This window comes from Podarcis tiliguerta (assembly GCF_965153285.1).
Source record: "Podarcis tiliguerta genome assembly, chromosome: 8".
Classification (NCBI taxonomy): Eukaryota; Metazoa; Chordata; class Lepidosauria; order Squamata; family Lacertidae; genus Podarcis; species Podarcis tiliguerta.
The window spans coordinates 23425449-23448026 of record NC_139541.1 but is presented as its reverse complement, the minus strand read 5'-3'; the positions used below and the strand labels follow the sequence as shown (position 1 = coordinate 23448026).

At 46.3% G+C, this 22578-nt stretch overlaps 1 protein-coding gene across 1 annotated transcript in view; it reads right to left on the bottom strand.

Annotated features, from left to right (window-relative positions):
• LOC310682889 (kazrin-like) overlaps positions 1–22578 on the bottom strand; it is a 215738-nt gene that overhangs the window by 150526 nt on the left and 42634 nt on the right. The window lies entirely within an intron of this gene.

Below are 22578 nucleotides of genomic sequence, written 5' to 3'. Positions count from 1 at the left end.
AACCAAGAGGGGGAGTGGAGTGAAGCCAAGCATAATGATGTCTTTAAAATTTACTTATGATGTGTGTGTGTGTGTATTCATGTTATATATTGTTGTCATTCTTTTTTTATTATTTTATTTTTGGAAAATCAATAAATTGTTGTAAAAACAAACAGACAAACAGACAGACAAACAAACAAACACACACACACATCCCTCTTAAATTCTGTCAAGTTCAGCATCCTGTTTCTCACAGGGGCCAAGCAGATGCCCTAAAGAGAAACCCTAAAACAAGCTGGACCTGAGAACAACATCAGCAACTCTCTATTCATGATTCCTAGAAGCTAGTACAGTGGTACCTTGGTTCTCAGACTTAATCCATTCCAGAACTCCATTCCAAAACCAAAGCATTCCAAAACCAAGGCATGCTTTCCCAATGAAAGTAATGCAAAACAACCCCTAAAACAGCAATTTAACATGAATTTTACTAACAAGACCATTGATCCATAAAAAGAAAGCAATAATCAATGTACTGTACTATAAAGTAAATAAAGACAGTATTGTAGATGATAACAATTACAATTAATTATTTTTCTTAACTGCACTGATGATAGTCATTGTTTGGATGGGAGGGCTTTTATAGATTTCTGCAGTCACACAATCAATCAATCAATCAATAGCTGAACTGGGTTCCACACAGTCACAAAAACAAATTAACCAAAAAAGCCCTAGAAACACAAAAAAATAGCAAAAACAAAAGCGCCAAACTTAATTCATTAGTAGTCCGTTTGACTTCCGAAATGTTCAAAAACCAAGGCGCAGCTTCTGATTGGTGCAGGTGCCCCGGAAACAATAGCCAACAGCCACATCGGACGTTTGGCTTCTGAAAAACATTCGAAAACCGGAACACTTACTTCCAGGTTTTCGGTGTTTGAGAACCAAGGTGTTTCTGAACCAAGGTACCACTGTACTGGGAGAAATACTGGCTCTGACCCAGCCATCACGGCTAGCAGATGACAGAATCTAAGCTATCGCTGTCCAGATAGGGGCATAGCTGGGCCACTAGCCAAAACTGATGGATGGTACTCTGCATCACTGAGTCCACTGAGCAACCGCGATCGATCCAGATGTTCCTGCTCCTTTAGGGGGGAGTGTAACCTCAACAAAAGCAGCCCACCTCCCATCTATCTGGTCTAGGAAATCACCTGCTAGAAGTGCCCTACCTTTGTGGGGAAAAATAAAATAAAATGCTTTGTTTCTTAACCAGAAGTCTAACCATCTTAAATCAAACAACACACAAGGAATGAAAGAAAGGAAAAGTGGAAAGAAAATAACCAAAGCTTCAAAGGAAAGAAGGTCAGCAAAAAGGGGACGGCAACAGCTGTTAAGAAATGGCAGATGACGATGTCAAGACAGAAGCACTGATGGGTGAAGCAGATATGCAAAATTAAAGTGCCTACTGTCTTTGATGTTTAGCGGTGGACACAGGAGAGAGCGCAGAAAGGAGCCACAATTTCAAGTGGCAAAGAGAGGAAAGAAAGGAAGAGGGAAATATCAACCACGGAAAGGTCAGGGATGGGAGGATTTTCCCTCCGTAGTTCCTTTTGATGTTCCTCTAAATTGCTCCACTCTTCCGGAATTCCAGCCGGACTTGGAGGATGTCTAAAATTAGTTCCAGAACTGGAGCGTGTGTGCTTGTCTGCTGGGGCTCTCAGATCCATCCTTTTATCCTCTCTCAACAATGCTGACATGCAGATTTGCAGTGATATAGCATGACAAAAAAAAAACTCCCCACCAAACCTAAATTGTGCTTGTTTCTTTATCAAGATTCATTTTGTGTCCAGGCTGAACGATGGGGGTGGAGACGCTCTTTCAGGTATACTGGGCCAAGGCCATTTAGGGCTTTATAGATCATAACCAGCATTGATACGCAGCCATACGTACTCAATCAAAAATGCTGCCCTGTTGATCAATACAATATGGGCCAATGGTGTGGTTCCATATAAAGCAGCTTCCTATGTAGATCCTCCAAGCCTAAAATCTGCTTAGATGATGCTGAGATGGACCACCGATTTAAGTTGAGATAACAGCAGCATCCTAAGTTTCTAGGTTCCATTCAGATAGCATAGCTAATAGTCCTTGTTAGAACTGCGCTCTCTCTCTCTCTCTCCCTCTCTCTCTCTCACCCCATGTGACTTTGTTTAATCTTTTAGGTAAGGAAGCATCACTGAGAAAAACCTGGTAGCGGATACATGAACAAGGAGATGTTCCAAGCACCAGGAGGATGCAATATCACATGCTGAGAGTGGGCTGGGATGTTGTTCTCACAAGCTCAAGCCTTGCTGCCTGCAGGTCGTTTGTTACATCTTGACCTTTGCAAAACACTGGAGGCACATAAAAACCAGAACATCCAAGCAGAAGGGCTGTGTCAGTGCAGAGGCAGTTGCGCCAAAAGCACAGGAGGAGGGTTCAGTCTTTCTGGAAGGAGGGAAAGCGTTGCAAACTCTGTGTTGATGCGGAAGGACCCTAGATTTTAAAGGGTCAAGCTATGTGACACACAAGGGGAGGCAAACCTGTGGTCTGTGGGGCAGATAAGACCCACCAAGCTACCTGAAGCAGCCCAACGGACCCTGGCAATATCCATACATTGCAAAGGTGTCTCGTCTTGCATGGCACCATTGCCAGTGCTCTGGAAACATTTCTTGGTGCAAATTGTGCCACTATGTTTCTTTTTTTACTTTTTAATTGCTTACAGCTGCACAGGTGTTGTTATCAGCACTGCAGTGCATTCGGAGGGTTCCTTCTCCAGCTGTTGGACACCCCCCCCACCAGCTTTGAGATTTGGGGGGGGACACACAGTGCCCACTGCCATCAAAGGAAACTTTGGTCCTAAACCCAGTGCCTAAGCCATGTTGGAGGGTGGGATTGTTTTTTAATTTTGTGGGGAGGAGGTGGGGGTCATGGATAGGAAGCGATACCCCTCCCACTCCTTGCATTTGCAAACTCCACAAAAATTGGTCCGCGACACGACTGCAAATAATAAAAAAGGTGGATGTTGTGCATTAAGCATAACACATAGTTTGACGCTTAGCGCTGTGGGTTAAAACACAGAGCCTAGGACTTGCCGATCAGAAGGTCGGCGGTTTGAATCCCTGCGATGATGTGAGCTCCTGTTGCTCGGTCCCAGCTCCTGCCAACCTAGCAGTTCGAAAGCACATCAAAGTGCAAGTAGATAAATAGGTACTGCTCCGGTGGGAAGGTAAACTGCGTTTCCGTGCATTGGTCTGGTTCGCCAGAAGCGGCTTAGTCATGCTGGCCACATGACCTGGAAGCTGTACGCCGGCTCCCTCGGCCAATAAAGTGAGATGAGCGCCACAACCCCCGAGTCGGCCATGACTGGACCTAATGGTCAGGGGTCCCTTTAACTTTACTTATTACCTTTTTTTTAAAAAAAAAATCTAAGACAAGTAAGAATCCCACACAAGGAAAATCTTGGGAAAACCACACTAAAATGAATGTAGTATTTTAAATCTGACTAATACCACCCCTGCTTTGCAAAAATCTGCCATAGCTACTTCTGACAAAGCGGATTATTTTTGCTCAAAGAAGTTCATACAGCAATATATTGGAGAATCTTTTTCAAGGTGGGGTGGGACTCTTTTGTCATTGTTGCCTAGCCCAGGATCTTTTTGCTGGAGATCCATTTCCCTGGGAGTCCCTTTCTTCTTGCATCGACACCTGCTTTGGGGGGGGGGGCAGGCTGTGCAAACAGCAGTCGCCACCGTCTGACTCTCGATGGTCCATCTGCAGTTTCCAGGTCACTAACTCCCGCCCTGAAAGAGCCTCATGTATTTTAAATGTGCAGATTGGATGGGTGACTCATCCCTTCATCACCCCGCCATTCGCATTCTCGCCCGCTTTCCCCCTAATTTGTGAAGACAGGCTGTCAAGACCAGTGGGATGTGGCGAGGTTTGTGGGAAGCCCAAGGGGAGAGCTTTGCAAATGGGTTCGCCAGGATATCTAAGTGGTCCTCAGCTCTGGCCCAATTATTAAAAGCAGGGAAGACACGGAATGTGGCTGCAAGGCTACCAACTGGCGCCAGACAATTGCCATCATAACAGGCCGGCCCTTCATCACCTGCTACTTTGTTCCCAATCTGTTTGGAGCAGGGCTGGGGAACCTTTTTATCCTCTCAACCAGAGAGGTGCATTACTTTTAAGGCAACTATCTGGGGGCTACCTGCCAACAGAGGGTGGGCAGAAGGCAAACAATGGGGGCAACAGATGCAAATGTTAGTCTGTCCAGAAGGCTGGCAGTAAGCTCAAGGACACATTCCAGCCAGGCAAAGGCTTCAAGGGAATAAAACAGGGCAAACTGTGGGGGCTAGGGAAGGCTCTGAGGATGAGATAGAGAGGGCTGCCCCATGAAAGAAAATTAAAGGTGAGGGCAAATCAGTGAGGGCATCCTGCCGCTCTCTCTTAGGGAGATTCCTGGGGCCCAGCCTGAAAATATTTGCAGGAAATCAAGATACCTGGATAGCTCAGTTGGTTAGAGCATGGTGCTGATAATGCCAAAGTTACAGGTTCGATCCCCATTTGAGACAGCTGCATATACATTCTTGCATTGCAGAGGGTTGGGCTAGATGACAATGAAGGTCCCTCCCGACTCTACAATTCTATGAAACCACCCTGGACTTCTGAAAAGCCTTATCCCCGAGAAGTCACTTACAGAAAAGAGCAAGTGGCTCACAGAGGCAGAGCCAACCGAGGAGAAAATGAGCGTGGCTGATCGGCCCATGCATTAGTAATGCCAACAGCCTCCCACGGCGTGGCCATTTCGACGGCACCACATGGAGAGGCGAAGGAGTGCGCCGCTGGCGGAGACCCCAGCCTCCTCCTCCTCCTCCAGCGACAGCTGAAAGGGGCAGCGAAGGCCCAGCCCGTCAGGAATCAATGCCACTTCAAATTCATCTTCCATCACAGCGAACCTCCACAGCGCTCAAGGCAAAGGGGTTATTAATGGGCCGTGTCAACTGGTATGAACAATAGCGGGCGTCCCAAGAGTGCACATCTTCCCTTCCCTTTCGTCTCCTGCTCCTTAGATGGCGGCTGACTGAAGTCGTCTGCGCAGCTGATACCTGTGATCAGCCGCCCCTCTCTCTTCCCAACGCATCACACGAGGCGATTAAAGAGCATGCAGAGAGCTTGGGCAACATAATAATAATAAAAAATGGTAACAAGCGATTTGACTCGGAGACGAGAAGACAACCCGCCAGGGATACTTGGAGGTGGCAGCGTTTGCGGGATTCGGGGAAACTGGCCAAGCCCATTGCAAGGTGGGCTCTTCGCTCCTCTGAGGTTTGGGAAAGGCTCCTAATGGGTCCAGCACAAGCCCCCTTGCTACATACTCAAGTATGTAGGAGTTCCAGAGGTTGCAGCCTCTGACATGCTACTCATCCACAGCTCAGTGGCAGTGGGTCTGCTTTGCTCGAAAGAGGTATCAGTGGCACCCGCCCTGTGGAACGCCCTCCCACCAGAGGTCAAAGAGAACAACTACCAGACTTTTAGAAGACGTCTGATGGCAGCCCTGTTTAGGGAAGCTTTTAATGTTTGATGCATTACTGTATTTTAATATTTTGTTGGAAGCTGCCCACAGTGGCTGGGGAAGACCAGCCAGATGGGCGGGGTATATATAAATTATTATTATCATTATTAGGTTCAATCTCTGGTACCTCAGTGGGAAATGATGCCCATTCCAAACCCTGGAAAAAAATCTACTGCCTATCAGTGAAGACCAGGCGTGGGGAAACCTTTCTAAATGACACAATTCCCAGCCGGCGTGCAACGCAGGGTCAGAGGGTTGTGTAGCCTGGGAAGAGTCCCGAGGACCAGACAGGGAGGCCTGGGGGCCACACTCAACCCCAAGAACCTGAGGTGCCCTATTATCAGCCAGGATAGCTCAGTTGGTTAGATTAGAGCATGGTGCTGATAACTAATTATTGATGGGAAAATTAACAGAAAGGGTACGTGAAAGACAACAATGTGAGAAACTGCATAACTTTTACACAACGTGGTCCTCCTTTATTACATGTGCATCAAAGAAAGAACATGCATTTAAACCACCTAAGACACATGGGAGCATGTGGAATGATTATTTTTTAAACCAGCAACCGTAGAAATAATTTTTGATTTGACTGTATTACTAATGTAATTACCGGGACGTAGTTGGGACTGGTTTTTTTTTGGGGGGGGGAGTAGGGGAAAACTGTATTTCATTGCTTGTATTTGATTATATGTTGTTCTTATATTCAACTAATAAAACATTTTTTTAAAAAAAAATGTTGCAGATTTGATCCCTGAATGGGACAGCTGCATATTCCTGCATTGCAGGGGGTTGGACTGGATGATCCACAGGATCCCTTCCAACTGTGTGTGTGTACTTGTGTGTGTGTAGTGCTTTTTTTCTAAAACAATGTTTGGGGTACTCTCATTTTCCTACTCATATTGAAACACTGTCCCTCAATGAGGTCAAACTTAGATTCACAAAATGTTTAGGGATATGCATACCCTTACATACCCCCAGAAAAAGCACTGTATATATATGAAATAATTTCAATTATAAAAAATAAAGTGATACAGGAAAAAAGAAGGGGAAGTGTGAGGAAGAAAAAACAAAGATGTGTATACTGTAAGAAAGAAAATAAATATATACAAAAATGCAATATAAGATACTCCTATACGTACATTCTTATATAAACTGATACAGTGGACACTCGGGTTGTGAATGTGATCCGTGCGGGATGCACGTACGCAACCCGCAGCGTTTGCAACCCGCAGCGGTGCATCTGAGCACGCATGGGTTGTGATTCGGTGCTTCTGTGCATGTGCAAAGTGCAATTTAGCACTTCTGTGCATGCACGGCCGCCGAAAACCGGAAGTAACCTGTTCTAGTACTTCCAGGTTTCAGCGGTTCGCAACCCAAAAAAACACAACCTGAAGCGTCTGTAACCCGAGGTATGACTGTATAGTTTTATTAACCTAATGCTTATATAGATGTTAACAGTGTACTACATTCTGCATAAACTCATTCCAAATGTTATTATATTTATCCAGACAAAGTCAGACCGTTCATAAGTTGCGAGTGTCGTCCCTTCAAACTAGGAAGGCAGAAGATACCCTCAAGCTGAACGGGCCTGAGGTCCGACTCAGTATAAAGACAGCTTCTCACCTTTCCATGCGGCTCGTTTCCCCCACTTTAGCACTGCCAAGCCCATCACAAGCCAAGCACAGCTCCTCTGAAGTTTGGGCTCACCCCATCTCAATTTGGCATCCTTCCTATTCAAAGAGACCTGTGATAACACCTGGAGTTCATAGCCCCTGGTGTGCTGTGGTGGAGGCTTTCCTGCACACAATGGAGAGCTCAGACCTAGTTCATGAGCCCCGCTGCCCCATTCCTATTCCCATTAACAGGTAAGTTGTGGGGAAGGGGTGGCTGTCAGGGGGCAGGTTAGGACATGGAAGAGGTCAGCAGGTTTACAGCCAAAGTTAGCTGAGCTCCCCTGTGCTCTTGATGTCATTGGCAGCACACAGAAGTTCAAACTTTGGAATAAAATAATAGGGGCCCATTCCCTATTAAGATAAGTTTTGGGGGGGAGGGAGCTCATGTTATCACTGACTGCCTTCCAGCAGGCGGGAATCATCACTGGGCTTCTAGCGCTTGCTTTTCTCTGCCCTCCTCATTACTTTTTCCTCTAGCACTGTGTCTATTCGATTGTGGTCCTGCAGGCAGGGCCTCTCCTATCTTTGAATCAACATGCAGCGAAATATTTTATACACCTTAGAAGTGAATATTAATAGCAGCAGCAGCAGTAAAGGTAAAGGTAAAGGTACCCCTGCCCGTACGGGCCAGTCTTGACAGACTCTAGGGTTGTGCGCCCATCTCACTCAAGAGGCCGGGGGCCAGCGCTGTCCGGAGACACTTCCGGGTCATGTGGTCAGCGTGACATTGCTGCTCTGGCGAGCCAGAGCCGCACACGGAAACGCTGTTTACCTTCCCGCTAATAAGCAGTCCCTATTTATCTACTTGCACCCGGGAGTGCTTTTGAACTGCTAGGCTGGCAGGTGCTGGGACCGAACAACAGGAGTGCACCCCGCCGCGGGGATTCGAACCGCCGACCTGTCGATCGGCAAGCCCTAGGCACTGAGGCTTTTACCCACAGCGCCACCCACGTCCCAGAGCAGCAGCAGTAGCAGCTTTTAAAACCCAAGAACAGGAATGAGACCCTACAGCCCTTCCTGTGGATGCAGATGGGTGTTGCAGTCCAAAAACAGCTCTATGAGGTAATCTTACAAAGAAACTTGTCCTGGTAATTGTGTGTTTAGCAGAGCACTAAAGCCAGCAAGGGATCAGCATTTGGGGTGAGAAGCAGTTTATTACCCAGACAGGTTAGTTTAGGGTAGCTCCTAAGTCACAACTTGAGGCTTTCCTGACACTCTCATCATCTCAAATGTTCAGCAGAGCTCTGGGAAAACCGGCTGCAATCCATCTCTGCTCTGTGTGTGTTTTTTGCCAACTCAGAACTTTTTCTTTAAAAAGAAAAAATGAATTCCGCCGTAGTTCCTTCAGCTGCTGACAGCTACAATCCTTTATAAGAATTACAGGACCATTTACTGCAGAGCTGCACTGTCGGAGGGCAATGTAAACACACCGGAACGCGGAGAAGCCTGGGTAAAGAGGGGTGGCATTTCCGTGAAAAGAGGCAGAGGTGGACAAGAGGTATAGTGGTTAGATCGCCAGACTAGGGCTTGGGAGATCAGGGTTCAAATCCCCACTCAACCCTGAAGCTCACTGGATGACCTCGGTCCAGTCACTCACTCACAGGCTAAGCTGAATTGCTGAATTGTAGAATTGGGAGGGACCCCGAGGTGTGTGGTGTAGAGTCAGTGTGGTGTAGTGGTTAAGAGCAGTAGACTCGTAATCTGGTGAACTGGGTTCGATTCCGCACTCCTCCACATGCAGCTGCTGGGTGACCTTGGGCTAGTCACACTTCTCTGAAGTCTCTCAGCCTTACTCACCTCACAGAGTGTTTGTTGTGGGGGAGGAAGGGAAAGGAGAATGTTAGCCGCTTTGAGACTCCTTCAGGTAGTGGTAAAGCGGGATATCAAATCCAAACTCCTCCTCCTCCTCCTTCACCTAGTCCAAACCTCCACAATCACTGAGGTGCCCACAGGAAGTATGCAACAGGGATCTGAGTGCAAGAACATTCTCCCCATCATTATCTTCAGCACCTGACCTTCAGAGGCACCGGCTACCAACAGTGGAGGCAGGACCTTTCCATCATAGCTGATAACTGTTGATAGACGTATCTTCCATAAGTTGGTCAAATCCTTTTTTAAAGCCATTCAAGTTGGTGGCCATAATCACATTGTATTGGAGCAAATCCCATAATTTTAGCTGTTCGCTGTATGAAAAAGTACTTTTGGCTGCCCTGAATTTTCCAACATTCCACTTCCTTGGGTGCCCCAGAATTCTAGTATTATGAGGTAAGGAGAAAAATATTTTCTCTCTCTCCACACCATGGATTCATTTGTTTCTGTGAGGACCACCTTCCGAACCCCTATTTCCCTTTGCTTTTCTATCCCAGGCCTATCTCTCTCAGTTGTGTGTTCACCTCTGCACATCAAAGCACTGGTGGCAAAGAAGCTCCTCTTTCTGGAATCCACAACTTCCTAGTGGGGAAGCAATGGAATTTCATCTTGTTCCACCCAAATCTTTATCCAAGGGAAAAAAAGGGGGGGGGTCTGAATGAACTCACTTAAATTAAACATGTTACATTAAGTAAGCAAACAAATGCAGCCTCTGTAAGTCTTAAGAAGCAAAGAGGTGCAAAGTAATCACACCTACAAAGCATTAGAAATTCCAGCAGCTCTCCACCAGGTGTTTACCTTCTTCAATCCCACCAGGCAAGTTTGATTGCAAGCCAATTTTTCCATGGTCGTTAAGTTCCAGAAACTTCTTTCAAAGAAAGAAACTCAAGCTACGATTCTTGGGTTTCTGGACTTGGGGGTCGGATAATACATTCTGTGCTTACAAGGTGAGATTGTAGAAAATGAGCACATACTACTGTACTGGGTGGTGCTGGAGGAGACTCTTGAAAGTCCCATGGACTGCAAGAAGATCAAACCTATCCATTCTTAAGGAAACTAGCCCTGAGTGCTCACTGGAAGGACAGATCCTGAAGCTGAGGCTCCAATACTTTGGCCACCTCATGAGAAGAGAAGACTCCCTGAAAAGACCCTGATGTTTGGAAAGATGGAGGGCACAAGGAGAAGTGGACGACAGAGGACGAGATGGTTGGGCAGTGTTGTTGAAGCTACCAGCATAAGTTTGACCAAACTGTGGGAGGCAGTGGAAGACAGGAGTGCCTGGCATGCTCTGGTCCATGGGGGTCACGAAGAGTCGGACACGACTAAACGACTAAACAACAACAACTGTACTGGGGGCGGAAATCATGTTTATATACCCCCCCTCCACTTAGAAATGTAGGGTGTTGCCTGGTACCCAAGTTAGACCTTTGATCCATATAGCTCAGCAAGGTGTAGCTGTTTGGAGACTACAATTCCCATCATCCCTTACCACTAGTCCTGCTAGCTAGGGATGATGGGAGTTGTAGTCCAAAAGCAGTTGGAGACTCAAGTTTGGGAAAGCCTGGTTTACAGCGATTGGCAGCGGCTCTTCACAGACAGGAGTTTCCCAAACATACCAGAAATTGAACCTGAGACCTTCTGTGCAGAACTTGTGTTCTATCACCAAGCCCCAGAGACACATATCAATATTAAGTGCCCATCAGTTCTTTGTCACCTTAGGACATAACAATACTGCTGCGGACTGCAGCTTTGGACTGCATGCAAAGTACAGGGGCGGGGATTAAATTCTCAACATGTTCCAGCCCACCGCAGAGTTAAAAAGAAGACACATTGCAGTCTGAAGCCGGGTAAAGATGAGAGGATTTCCTTAATTCTCTTCCTTTGTTGTCCCATGGGTTCATGCTGGCCTGCTCTCCACCATCTCCCGAGCTCCCGTTTTTACTAATCAGAAATTCTACAATTAACTCTGGGACCTGGAGCATGCATGGTTGTTTTTCCCCCCAGCGCTTAAATTCCATTTGCATCTTTTCTGCCAATCTATGGCACTGATGCACATGTGTACACTGATTAAAAACACCACCGAGGAAAAAAACAAAAGGGGGGAGTGTAACTGCATCACAACAAGATTCTTCTTGTGCAGTGTTTCATGGGCCTATATGTGTGTACACACACTCCCACACTATGGTAAACATGGGGCATGGAATAATCTTGATAGTGCGCAATGCCATTAAGGCTGGTGTGTGCTTTTGCAACTTTTTAAATCAATGTGTGGGCAGTGGGGAGAGGAAAATGAACAGAAAGCAATAGCAAAACAACACACGCACAATGCCCTGTCCAAAATCTGGAAACAAGACTGAAGGCCAAAAACCCATCGATGAAATCACAACCGCAAACCAGTGCTCATGCTGCTGCAGCAATGCTGAGCTGAAATTATTTGCAAAAACAAATGAACAAAACAATCCCAGGGTTGTCCTGCATTTCAACCCTTCTGTTTAACCATCCAGCCATTCAACTCTCCAAAACGCAGGATTAAACTGCATTTTAGTCCTTTCCCATATCTTCTCCGACCCCCCCCCCCCCCGTCCCGCTGCCTTCCACCCTTTGCCAAATCAAGGAAAAACACGAAAGCATTCAATGACAGGGACAATCGGAAGCAAAAAGGGGTGGGGGGGTGGGGAGTGACACCAGAAACAGACATGATAACAAAGGAGCAAACCTTGTTCCTCCATCGCTGGTTCACAGCCTTGTACTTTACAGGATGATGATAAACAGTGCAGACAATGAGGCCATCTGTTCCCAGGGACGAATTGAGCGACAATGAAGACAGGCTCAAACATGGAAAACAAGAGGGGGAAGAGGGGTGCTTTCTCCCTGTGGGGTACAGAGGACGGAGCTCCAATCGGCAGCCTATTGGATACCTGTCAGACCTCCCTGGGGCAGATACAAACCTCTCCCCACCAGACAAGGCTTGAAGACGGAAAGGAGCGTAGCATGGGTATTTAGCATGTGCATTCGCTAGGAAGAAAATGGGTCCCAAGCTGCAAAAATCACAGACTCCTCATCCAAGTCCAAAATGAGATTCGAAGAGCTCGTTGCCCCATATATCATGGAATGAAATTCAAGAACTTAAGAAGAGAAGAGGAGCTTGCTGGGTCAGGAAAGTTTAGACCACCTAGCCCAGGATCCTGTTTTCACAGTAGCCAATCAGATGTTGAATTTCCTGATTTCCAGTCCCAGGAAACTCGTAAGCAGGAGCAGAGCGCGAGGGCACTCAGTCCTTGTGCGGTTTCCAGCACCTGATATTCAGAAGTACGCTGTCTCTGACAGTGAAGGTAAGAACAGAGCTCTCAGTGATGGTGCCCACAAATAGCTTTATCCTTTAGGAATTTGTCTAATCTTCCGAAAGTCGTCCAAATTGGTGGCCATCAGTGCTGCTTGTGGAAGTGAGTTCCAAAGTTTAATCATGTGGTGTTTGAAGAAGTATCTTGTCTTTGCCGTCCCAAATGTTCTGACACTCAGCTTCATGGGAGAGCCACAAGTTCTAGTGCTGTTGTTTTTCAATGTGTTTTTATTAAAGATTTCTTGGTTTACAAAAGTATGGGCAATGTCTCTTTTTTTCAAATTACATTTTCTACAGATCAGTTTCATTTGTTGAGACATTAGTGTTACATCAGAAAGAAAAAGGGAAAGAGGTGGAGGGGGGAATAGTGAGTGGGGGTGAGGTCAGGTGGCCATTGTTTTTATTTTACTTAATGTATGTGTGGGGTTTTGTGTCAGCGCCGCATGTGCAGGTTCTCTTTGCTATTCGCTTGTGTTCCTCTGGTGTTGAGAGAGGTTGGGGGTTGGCCTAGGGCATGGTTGTTCATTTGAGATTGGCTGTGGTGAACTTTGTTTTCATGTGTGAGTGGGGTGGGTGGATGTTTTGGATCAGGTTAGCCATATTGATTCGTATGCTGTTGGTGGATTCTTGTAATCTTGTTGGGCTGTGTATGTGATAACGGGGAGCCATACTGGGGAGAAGGACAGGTTCTAATGCTACGCAGGAGAAAAACTTTTCTCTAGCCTCATTCTTCATACCACACACAGTTTTACACACCTCTATCGTGTCTCCTCCTGTTCGCTTTTTCTCCAAACCTAAATTCTGCAACCTTCTCTTTTCTGAATCTTTCCCAACTCTACCATTTTTGAGGCAAGGTGACCCAAACTGTATTCCAAGTATGGTTGCATCATAGATCTGTTTAAGGACACGATGGTGTTGGCAGTTTTGTTTTCCTTTCCTAATGATCCCTAGCATGGAATTCACATTTTCTTCCCACCGCTGCACCACAAACTGGGGAGACGCCATCTTTGAGCGATCTACCACAACCCCAAGATCTCATTCCTGAGTCTCATTTGCACCATTTCAGATCTCATGAACATGGTCTATTCCATATGCACTGTTACAATATACAATAGTCAGTGTAGTGTAGCCGAAAGAGTTCCGGACAAGGATTTGGGAAGCTAGGCTTCAAAAAACTACTTGGCCATGAAGTTCATTGAGCTTTGACTTTGGGTGGGGGGTCAGTCTCTGCCTCTTAGCCTAACCCACCTCACAGGGTTGCTGTGGAGATTAAACGAGGGAGAGGAGAACCCTGCCCGCCATCTTGAGTTTCTTGGGAATAAAGACAGGAAGTAAATGCAACGGAAAATAAAAATAAAATAAAATATAGCCTCCAAATCAGAAATTGTACATTTTATTTATTTATTTTATTAAAAAACATTTAAATTGTGCACACTTAGTTTATGTAAAAACATTTACATACCACTTAATATTTCATTTCATTTTCTCTTTTAATTTGTATACTGTCTTTCTATAATGCTATGCACAAGAAGGTTTGCATGCTGAAGAAGCAACGAAATGTTCAACGAAGTTCACACATCTCATATCAATCTGATCCAGTACAAATAACTCACAGTAAAAAATACAACTTAACATAAGCAACTTATATCAAATAATGTTCAAAAAACCCATTACAATATAATAGGACACCATCAAAAAAATAGTACTCTCAGAATATCGCCCAATAATAACAATTCGCTCTCAACCATTACAATACATCGTTACTAAACCTGTCAAATATCTCTAAGCAGTATGAACACATCATTCTCTAGAACGGGAATCTTGTGTGCTTTCTGATGCCTCCCCCCAAAATACACATCTGCACAATCCTCTTCACCCTATGGGTCCCACATAATACACACTTCTTTACTCTAACACCTGAGATAAAGGTTGTTAGTTCTACTCAAGAGTAAACCCACTGAGATTAATTGGCCAAAGTTAGTCATGCCCATTATTTTTTATGGATGTATTCCATGACCAACGTTGGATACAATAGATAGACTGATATCCCTAGGATCTACCCTATTCTTTTGAATGCAAATTGTTTTAATATTGTATTTTCATGCTGTTGAAACTGTCCTGGGCCCTTATGGTGAAAGGGCAGGTAAGAAATCAAATTAATGATCGTGATAAGAAATCTGTGGACATTTTTTTGAACCAGGATAGCACCACGAAATCTGAAGAAGCGTATCATCTGATTGAGAGCTGCGCTCCAATCCGCGTGTAAGTCTGGGAGAAGCCATTCAGGTCGGCTGGAGCAAAACATAAGGAGAAGATGAATTTCTCCCCCAACCTTGTTCTGGCTGCATAGATGAAATATCAGCCGCCATGTTTCCTGAGGTTCCCATATTTATGAGAAGCAAGCGGCTAGGAGGAACAAGGGCTGGGTTAATGAATGTGCCGCCCCGTGACCTCCAGAGGCCACGCAACTGATCAATGAAGCAAACAAAGGAAACCGCGAGCAGATCAGTGGAGATGCAAGACTCTAAGGACATCCAAGTCAATCAGGGACAGCATTTCCTCCACTTCGACAGCCCGAGTGGGGTTGGAGCAGCCAAAGAAAGGGATGCAGATGCAGAACACACACACATACATTTTGAAACAGATAAGCAGACGTTCCAGCAGGCGATGCACTACTTTAACAGCACGCCTTTGCAAAAAAAAAAAAAAAGGTTGGCGATAAAGAGGTGATTGGAGTCAGCAAGCCTGATAAGCCTGATAAACAGCCTCTGAGAGAGAATCCTGCAGGGTTGCCACATATGCTCTTGAACGATATACCCACTGTATGGAAATTGACAACATGGCAGCGGAAATGGATCCTTCGTGCCCTAACAGTGACCAACTGGTACTGATGAACTGGAAGAACAGAGATACAATTTCCTTTAATCAACGGCTTAACACGACGGCGTTGGCAACATACGTATGAACGGACAGCTGACAGACACAGGCTTTCTTTGGATAAATACAATGATATTTAGAAGCAGTTTACACAGAATAATATCAGGTTATTGGCAATTCCATGCTCCACCACTGCGTACCTTCAAACACAAAACTAGGACACTAACATCCGGGGTCACACACTAGTGTGAATCATGTGGCCCGCACGAGATTGCGACCCCCAAAGATTTTTTTGTGGGCACAGTGCCCTAAAATGTGCACAAGATGGTGCCATCCATTTTGGCTGCTGTCCTCCCATAGGGAAAACTCGGGTGTCCCATTTCCCCAGGGCAGTTGATGTGTATGCCACTTAGCTACTTCCCTTCTGTAATAGGAACACAAGAACCTGCCTCATACTGAATCAGACCCTTCAGCTAAGGGTTTTCTGCAATGACAGATGACGGCTCTCTGGGGGTTCTGACTGAGGACACACCCAGTCCTGCTTGGAGACACTGAACCAGGGACTATCCACATCTATATTTCATTTATCCCCACCTTTCCACCTTTCCACCTTTCCTGCTCAATGTGGCACCCATAGAATCATAGAATTGTAGAGTTGGAAGGGACCCCAAGCGTCATCTAGTCGAACTCTCCTGCAATGCAAGAATCTTCACTAAAGCACTCATGACAGATGACCACTCAACCTCTGCTTGGAAACCACCAAGGAAGGAGAGTCCACCACCTCCTGAGGGAGACTGTTCCACTGTCAAACAGCTCTTACTTCCAGGAAGTTCTTCCTGGTGTTGAGTTGGAATCTCCTTTCTTTTAACCTAAAGCCATTGGTTTGAATCCTTCAGAGCAGGAGAAAAACAAGCTTGTTCCCTCTACCAGTTGACAGCCCTTGAGATATTTGAAGATGGTTATCGTATCTCCTCTCAGTTCCCTCTTTTCCAAGCTCTCTTCCCCACTCCTCACAACAACCCTGACAAGGCAGGTTAGGCTGAGACCCTGTGACTGGCCCAAGGTCACCCAGTGAGTTTCATGGCTAAGTAGGGATTTGAACCCAGGCTTCTGATACTCTAATCCAGGCATAGGAAAACTCGGCCCTCCAGATGCTTTCGGACTACAATTCCCATCATCCCTGACCACTGGTCCTGTTAAGCTAGGGATCATGGGAGTTGTAGTCCCAAAACATCACTAGCTGATGTTCCGCCATGGAGCTCTGGCCCTTTCCCCTTTCTTTCTTTTCAATACCAATCCAGCCTTTCATTCTTAAAGGTGGCCGATGTTATAGACAAGAAGCGATAGCCTCCCAACAGTGGAAACCAGGCCTGGAATATATGACGGGACTCAAACGAGCTGCTGAGAGGGTTAAACGGCATGCCCCCCGCCCAAGCTCACTGCAGACGATGCACAATGGCCTGCAGAGCAAGACCACACGGCTTCCTGGCGTGCAGCACTTCAAACCTTCCCCCATTAAGCGCAGCCCACCAGCAGCGCCTCGTCTGCTGCTCGAGTGCCTATTAATAACCAGATGTTGCTTTTGCTGTCCAATATACAACATGTCATAGCCCAAAAGGGTGGTGGGAAGGAATATGGAACATATTCCACCTACCACCTCAGGCTGCCGAAATCTCTGCATCCTCACCCCCCCACCCCCCGGGAGATGCAGCGTTCCTCTGATCGCGGTGGTGCAATTACAAGCTTTGCTGAACACCGATCTGCAAGAGCCAGCCAAGAAAACGGATGCTTGCTTACCATTTCACCCTCTCTGTTTCTCTCTCAATGCCTATGAAAGGAAGCAACCTCTCCGCCTGGCCCCAATCTCTTCCAAAACCCCTTCAGGTCTTCCTCGTTTACTAGGGGATTTCCCTTTTCTTTTTTCTTCTTCTTCTTTGGTATTTATGTATAATTCTACTGCATACCCTCCAACACTTCTCCAATGAAAATAGGGACGTCCTAAGGAAAAGCAGGACATTCCGGGATCAAAGCAGAAACCGGGAAAGATGCTGTAAATCCGGGATTGTCCCTGCAAAACAGGGACACTTTGAAGGTCTGCTATTGCACACAGAATGAGGTTGACCAGCTTTGAGTTAAAAGAAGGACCAGCTCTTATTCATTGGTTGAAAGGATCTGCAATGAGATGATTTCTTTTTCAACTACAGGGATAGCTAACCTGTGGTTGTTGGTCTACAACTCCTATGACACACTGTGCTGCCTGGGACTGATCCTTTTGGCTTACTGATAATTCTGCTTGTTCCATGCTTAGAAAGCACGGGGACGAGTGGTTTTCTGACTGTCCCACTTCTTTCCCTGGAAAAAACCCCCAATCTCGACCACTGAATTGGAAGAAATGTCAATCTGTAGAAAACCGGAAAATCTGCGGGAAATTGTCAGGGGATATACACACACACACACATGAAAACACATACAAACAATCACAGATCACTGGCTAACTGTAAGCAAAGCTTTGGTTTCTTGGATTGTCTGCATAAGTCTGGAGATACAGGCATACTTTCAGCACACGTTTAAAAATTAATACTCAAGATACCTGCTGAATCTTTGTTGGAAGTGCATTCCACAGGACTGGTCCAATAAGACAGAAGGTTCAGTTCTGTGTTGACATCAGATGAGCCTCACCAACTCAGAGGGCAACAAGAGATACTCCTACAGATATTCCGGTGGTCAAGAAGGGGTTTAAAGACCATTTCAGAAGTCCTGAGGTCCAGAAACTTGTTCTTTCTTTCTTTCTTTTTTAAACAAATGCTGGCATTCTTTGGGAGCTGAAGTCTTTGCCAGAAACATCATATTCTCAGCTTGGTGTAGAACTTCAGCAATGGGCATGCAGCCTTGGTAGACTAAGCAGTGAAGTAATTTTGGACTCTGGGCTTAATGGTATTATGACAAGCCATTCAGGATGGCATAGAGAACCTCCTGCAGATCAGGGCTATGGGCACCTGCCCCAGTGCAATGTGTTGATGGTGCTCTACTGCAAGCAACAGAACCCCCCACCCAACCACCACAATGCCAGCACTTTGCTCCAAGCGGCTGAAATTCCCACCAAAATTCAATATTGCTGGAAAGGGGGGCGGGGAGCTGTGCATCTGGCATTCCTAAATGGCCCTGCCTGCTCAACAAAATTAGAAAGAGAGGCTAATGGATCAAAGTGAGGCGATAATAAAGGGCTATCAACCTACCTTCCTACATCAGCCTGAACTCCCTCTGGGGATAATTATAATTTTTTTGAAGCCAGGGACAGTGTATGGGATAGATACCAACAGCATCTATTGGAGGGAGAGGAATACTCTGAGCAAATGACGGGTATTAGGATGTGATTAAGAGGTTTTTCGGGATCAGTGAGGTGCGAGGAGCAAAAATGTAAGTATTTTGCATCGATAAGGGAAGCTGAAAGCATAATGTCCCTGTTCTGCTAATGTTCTTTGAATAAAACAAGGTGCCCCCTGGCTAGATAATTAGTATGGAGAGAGAGAAAGCACAGGCTCTGTAGATCAAACAAACAAAATAAACACACAAAGGACTGTCCAGCAAACAAGGTTGTAGGTGCAGGTCGTCAACACACTCTGGAATCTTCCTGAGATGACATTCTATGTATATTGTGTTTGGGTTTGAAATTTAGAAGGTTTAGATCAGGGGTCAGCAACCTAAGGCCCATGAGCCGGTAGCAGCCATCCCCCCACTTCTGGGTTTATGGCGCCTGTGTGCATGCGCATGAGCACTCCTCCGACCTGGATGTGCGCCGGAAATAGCGTGTGCGTACGCATGCGGGATGGAGAAGCACTTCTGGGTCGGAGGAGTGCCAGAAATAGCGTGTGCACACGCACACAGGCACTCCTCTGACGCAAAAGAGTGTGCGTGCGCACACACTCCAGCCCATCCTCTGATGGACAAAGCATTGACTTGTCCATCTTCGGATAAGGTTACCAACCTCTGGTCTAGATGCTACCTTCACTCGGCTTGGGCAGGCCTCTCTTAGCCACAGTTTTCTACTTGCATAATAGGAATGGCCCACCTCACTGTTTCTATGCAGCAGGGAACATTAGACATCTGCAAGAGCTTCAAAACTCGTCCCTCTCACATAGGAACACTACCCTTGCTGATCTCTGCACCAAAAAGCCAAAATTCCAGCGTTATGTCTCTTCAAGGATATTACGTTTGCTCAAGACACACCTCCTTCATGAGGGCAAGGCCAAAAATGAATGTGGGCACTGAACACAGGCAAGGATGTTTCCCTGCTTTGCTAAATCCATAGAGTAGGAACCCTCCAGGAGACCCTCCCCAGTTGACCCTCTCATTCCTCCATTCCTGTCAAAGGCAAGTGCTGAGCACATAAGGGAAGCTCGGCTCCATCAGTGGCCCATCTGTTCTTCATCTCCTAGTGGCCCACCAGATGCCCGTGGGAGACCCGCAAGCAGGCCCTAAGCGAAAGAGCACTCTCCTTTCCTATGGCCTCCAGAAGCATTGCACTGACCATGGAGGCAGGGCAGGGCATAGCCATCGTGGCCAGCAGCCATTGATAGCTGTATCCTCCACTGATATCCCCTGTCCCAAGCACACTTCTCTGTCATAGGTCAGCATCCAATCCTTCCATTAAAGTAAAGGTAAAGGGACCCCTGACCGTTAGGTCCAGTCGTGGATGACTCTGGGGTTGCGGCGCTCATCTTGCTTTATTAGCCGAGGGAGCTGGCGTACTTGTGGCGAACCAGAGCAGTGCACGGAAACGCCGTTTACCTTCCTGCCGGAGTGGTACCTATTTATCTACTTGCACTTTGATGTGCTTTCGAACTGCTAGGTGGGAGCTGGGACCGAGCAATGGGAGCTCACCCCGTCATGGGGATTCAAACCACCGACCTTCTGATCGGCAAGCCCTAGGCTCTGTGGTTTAGACCACAGCACCACCCGCATCCCAATCCCTCCATTAGGGATTTACAAATGTGACACATTTTGGTCTCTTCCTGGTCCTCATTTTTAAGGTGGTTTTGTTCTTCAGAGCCACTGATTTCAGAGAGGGGGTACAGAAGCAATCTTAAATCGAACTTGTATAGTGTACGCGATTTTGCTCTATATACTCTCCCGCTGAGAATGCAAAATCAAAATTACATCCTGCTTCTGTGGGTCTCAGAGAAAGGGACTATATCCATTGTTCACCCTCAAGACACCCCACCTGCAGATGGACAGATCAGTCTCTCTCATTCCATGCCTGTTTCGCACGTGCCCAATCCCGTCCCAATTTTCATTGATTTTTTAAATAAAAAAAATAAAGCACACATACTCACAGAGGCAGAGGATACACATACAGAGGCACACATACTCACAGAGGATGTGGGTGGCGCTGTGGTCTAAACCACAGAGCCTAGGGCTTGCCGATCAGAAGGTCAGCACTTCAAATCCCCACGAGCTCCCATTGTTCAGTCCCAGCTCCTGTCCACCTAGCAGTTCAAAAGCATGTCAAAGTGAAAGTAGATAAATACCCAGGTATCGCTCTGGCAGGAAGGTAAATGGCATTTCCATGCACTGCTCTGGTTCACCAGAAGCAGCTTAGTCATGCTGTCCACATGACCCGGAAGCTGTCTGCAGGCAAACGCCGGCTCCCTCGGCCTATAGAGCTAGATGAGAGCACAACCCCTGAGTCATCTGTGACTGGACCTAACGGTAAAGGGTACCTTTACCTTTTTACTCACAGAGGCTATGTATATTATGCACATGTTATAAACACTCTGTGTTTAAATACATTTTTTGTACCTGTTTCAATGCCTCCCCCCATCCTAAGCTAGCATTTCACCTCCCAGAAAAGCACACACTTTAAATGCATTTCTGAACCAAAACTGTGTTGTAACATTGGGAGAAGTGTGAGATCTGACGGCAGTGTTCCAAATCCACAGAACCGTCTGGGGCCAGCAAATTAGTTTGCTTTGCTTTAAAATGTGGACTAAACAAATTTCTCATCCATCCGTACTCTTAGCAAGTTCAACTCACAGCGCCTTGTTTTCCAACAGTTGATTCTGGCAAGGAAACCTAACATATAGCTCGCTAAACTAACAATAGTTGGATCACAAGTGGGTGGGAGGGAGAGCGAAGAAGAGAAACTGAAAAATTGCTACCAACCCTTACTCTGTGCATTAGGCAGCTACTGGAAAGGCGGCTGAAAGTGAGGAGGGAGGTGAGACTACATTCTGTCTAGAAGACAGGGGTACAATTTCTTTAAAGACTTGAAACGTGGGCACACGCAAATGGCATTTACTGCTACTTTCATTATTTGCATCTTAATTACATGGGTGCGAGCCATCATTAAACACACAAATGTGCACTTGGGAAGAGATCGATGTATCATTTTTAACCGTATAAGCAGAGATCATCTCCGTGTGTTTGCTAATCTATAGCTCACAGCGAGGCAGGGAGATTCAGTTGGAATGGAGAAAGAGTGATGCCGGGAAAGAGGGTGGTTTTAACCACCTCTTACTTTCCAGCCAAGTCAACGGCACGTCTTTTGCATGCCAGAAACCTCAGAGTCAACCCTGATGTATCCAACTGCCTTGATCCCAATGGATCCTTGCTTCGTTACAGCAAAGCCAGCCCCCGCCAATCTGTGGCCTGACCAGGAACTTAGCCAAGGCCCAACATTAGCTTAGCTCAAAGGTGGGAACCAGTATTCTATGAACACAAGAGGTTTATAACAGTAAAGCCACTGCTTGACACAACCACTTAACTAAGCCTCTTTCTAATATATTAAAATTACAGTGGTACCTCGGGTTAAGTACTTAATTCATTCCAGAGGTCTGTTCTTAACCTGAAACTGTTCTTAACCTGAAGCACCACTTTAGCTAATGGGGCCTCCTGCTGCTGCCGCGCCGCCGGAGCACGATTTCTGTTCTCATCCTGAAGCAAGGTTCTTAACCTGAGGTACTATTTCTGGGTTAGCGGAGTCTGTAACCTGAAGTGTATGTAGCCCGAAGCGTATGTAACCCGAGGTACCACTGTAGAAAGTTGGCCGGGCCAACCCAATGGAGCTGGAGATCAGAAAGTTCAGAACAGGCAAGAGAAAGCCCTGCTCCACAAAGCTCAAACTGTGGAGTTCACTCTCACTGAAGTCGGTGACAGCCACCAAGTTGGGTGCCTTTAAAGGAGAACTGAGCAAATCAAAGCCAACCGATATGGCTGTCAATGGCCAATAGCCTTGA